The sequence below is a fragment of the Morone saxatilis genome, unplaced genomic scaffold (genome assembly GCF_004916995.1).
Source record: "Morone saxatilis isolate NCDOM2014 unplaced genomic scaffold, NCSU_SB_2.0 Contig2, whole genome shotgun sequence".
NCBI lineage: Eukaryota > Metazoa > Chordata > Actinopteri > Moronidae > Morone > Morone saxatilis.
In genome coordinates this window covers 26088082-26091568 of record NW_023339762.1, presented here as the reverse complement: position 1 = coordinate 26091568, position 3487 = coordinate 26088082, and the positions used below count along the sequence as shown (strand labels likewise).

The following is a 3487-nucleotide window of genomic DNA, read 5'->3' as shown; positions in this document are numbered from 1 at the left end:
AAGACAACAACTCCCATGATCCCCCTAGTGGCAGAAATTACATATAGTACATCTCCCCTGGGTAAGGATTTCCACCATTTAATATGATATAATTACTATAGACTGCATTAGTTGGGTTATTCAGGGTTTATTACCAACATTGGTCACTTTGGTGTTTGACCTTTAGAAAGAGAAAAGTCTGGCCTCATGTGTAGTTTCCATTTACAGACTTTATCTGTTGCCGTGTTGCCAGTGAGGGATTCAGTCTAGGGACACAAAGCTGATCAACTCGGGATCGAACCTGTTTGTCTTTCAGTTTCAGAATGACTTCTCCAGCTGCTGAGTAAATCCCTCTGTGTGGCCTCCAGCTCTCCACAGATTTACTTTCTATCTCTTATCTCGGGCTCTTAACAAAAGAGCTTCAAACATCAAAAATACACCCAGACTGATTCATATAAACAAGCCCTGATGTTTCAGCTTATATACCTACAGCGTCTTTCCATCTGTCACCAATTTCAACTACAAATACCCAATAAAATTAAATCCTCCGTCAAGATCACCTCCAAAATCTAATCAGCTGACTCTGATTCCTGCCGAGGCCGATTGGCCCGACGGATTGACCGGACAACAAATGCAGCCATCGTTTAATTTTACAAGTTACAACCTACAGAAAGAAGGTCAAACCACGAGAGATGTGACACAATAGCAAATAACATTATTAACAAATTACAACTCACAGAGGAGGAGTCCCAAAAACAGATATTCTGATGAAGTCTGAATCAGTTTCCAGCTCCAGCTGACAGGAAACAAGTCTAAAATATTGACCTTGTGGTCGAGAAAGCAAGATGGATCAATCTAGAAGCAACATCAGCTCTCTGTGATTGTCTGTTTTACTCATATGGTCCAAAATCACACAGCTGTGGAAGCTTATTCCTGCCACAAAAAGAAAAACTGATCCGTATCTTATAACGTAAAAGGTTTTTTGATACGTTTTTAGGATAAGATTAATTGTATATTTTTTAACAATAAGTAATCACGTTATGTCATGAAATGTTTTGTTATAACTTTATGTTATAATGTAATAAATCATAATAACAAGAGAACAACATAAATAGAATATTTTAAATAGTTTCTTGTTATATAGTGGCAACGGTTATAATGTGAAATTATAGCAATAAAAAGTTATCATGTTATAACACTGTTGTCATTGTGCTAATCAGTTATATTATATTATGTCATGGTATGTTATTATGTTATTAATGACCGGTTTGTGATTTGCCTTTAAGCGTAATTTTCATTCTTTCTTTTAAGAAAAATTACCATTATTTTATAGAAATCACAAACTCATTTAACAAATGATCAATATTGATATTCGTATAGTTAAAAACGGTCATAAAAAATGTCGATATCACACTGGATTTGAAGTTAAAGGTAAAGTAAATCCCTAGTTTTTAGTCTGAATGCTTAACAAAAATAAATAAAGACTAAAAACTAAAAGTCCTCCAAACGACCCAACTGTGTAACCCTGTAAGATCTGGTCGTTTTGGACTCTTTGCATTCAAGGTTAAAAACAACGCTGACTGTTGGTTGACGAGAAGCACAAATACTTCAATTCTGTACTTGATTTTCACTTTCTACATTGTTTTCAGGGCGTGTTTGTAACCAGGTAACATGGCGGTCTCCATGCAGGCCTGCAGTGGTCAGTCGGATGGTGAATGTGGGTCAGGGTAGAAGGTGACCGGGCTGACGGTGGGGGGGGTGTTGGATAGCGAGCCATGCTGGCCACACAGATGGTGATGGAGGAGGGAGAGTGTGTCCTCCAGGATCGTCCTGCTGCAGGGAGCCACTGCTGCTCCACTAACACTGTCTGACAGGTTCATGCTAATGAGGCTGTTAGCATGAGCAACCGCAACAGGAAGGAAAACAACGGCACCACCGCAACTGTCTCACAGGTGAATTCTGGGAAATGCAGTTGAGTTAGCTTTTAAAATAAAAGTTCTTGTGAGATTTCCCATAATGATTTGTTATTAAAATTAACTTTCAGACCAATATTTGTTTTAGAGATTTTTTGTGTTTTTGTTGTTGTTGTTGTTTTTAGGTTCAGTTGTTTTAGTTTAATGAGTTTATTTTGTGTTTATTGTGACAAATGTGACATTTCCTTTCTTTGGAAATAAAATGTGGGTATGTTTCCTTGTATCTGTCTCGATTTTGGGTCTGGAAAGTGGGAATGTTTTAACAGAGAGAGCTCCTCAGAGAGCTGTTTGGAGGTTACGACGCTGTGTTGAAGGTAAACATGTAGTTGTGCTGGTTAATGTTAAATGTTTGATTACATAGACCTCAGTGTGGTCGGCTCTGGGCGGACTCCGCTGACTCCTTGGCTAATCTAAAAATGGCCAAAGACGTAGCGCTGAGGCTGAATGAAGCCTGGTTACTGAAAACAGCCACCTGTCACTCAAAGTGGACACGCACTTAATTATGCATAACTTAAAGCCTTAATATAATTTAAACAGCTAGTTATATAAAAATTCACCCCCGTTAGCTCAACAGACCAAAAGGCTGTAAACATGTTTATTTCTGTTGTTATTTTAATATGGGGCCTAACATGGAGACTGACTCACTGCTGGAGCCTCTAGTGGCCGTTAGAGGAACTGCAGTTAATTTGCAGCCAACAGGACCAGTGCGAAGGATTTAATGGTTTCTAGTGGTGAAGTTGCAGATTTCAACCAACTGAAACCCCCTCGCCTCAACCAAGCATGTAGGAGAAACTACAGTCGCCGCGAAAGACCATCTACAGTTGGTTTTGTCTGTTGTTCATAATGGAGAAACATGGCGGACTACGTATAATCTACTCTGTAGTCTCATTCTAACAAAAACACAACAACTGTTATTTTCAGGTGATTATTCACTAATGAAAACAAACCTATTAATATCAACAGATCCTCCTCAATGTTTCACACTGGAGGTTAAAAGCAGTTGTAGGACAGAAACAGAGCAGAGCAGATTTCAGTGAGTCCTGAGGGGAAACTGCAGTCAGCTGACACAAACATATTCCCTCAGGATCCTCATGGAAACACAGTGCACTCTGGGAGTTTATTTATCTGGAACAAGTCCAGTCAGGACTGTTTAACATCCACACTGGGAGCTGCCCAGTACAATGCCTTGCTCAGAGACAACAGTAGTTCACAGGCCCAACCAACCAGACTGCATCTGGAGCTGGTTTCGGTTTTGGTTTTTCTACTTTGTGCCGTGTTACGGACCAACTGCTGCACAGAGAGATAAGAGGAACAACGTGAATCTACAAAATGTCCCATAAAAAATGTTTGAGTGGATCAATTTAAAGTCAAACTGAAATCACTGTTTTTTAAATGTACTGTCAATAGTTTCTTATTATTAAACAGGAAGAAAAAAAGCTCTTTGTGGAAATATGTCAAATACTTCTATTACTGTCTCAGCGTTACTGGCCTATATTTCAGTGTTTGGTTCATTTTTGTGAAGAAAAGTAAATGTA

The 3487-nt window shown here is 38.9% G+C and overlaps 1 protein-coding gene across 1 annotated transcript in view; it reads right to left on the bottom strand.

Annotated features, from left to right (window-relative positions):
- The window catches only part of LOC118330976 (voltage-dependent calcium channel subunit alpha-2/delta-4-like), a 24705-nt gene that overhangs the window by 20239 nt on the left and 979 nt on the right, over positions 1-3487 (bottom strand). The gene's annotated exons all lie outside the window — the stretch shown is intronic.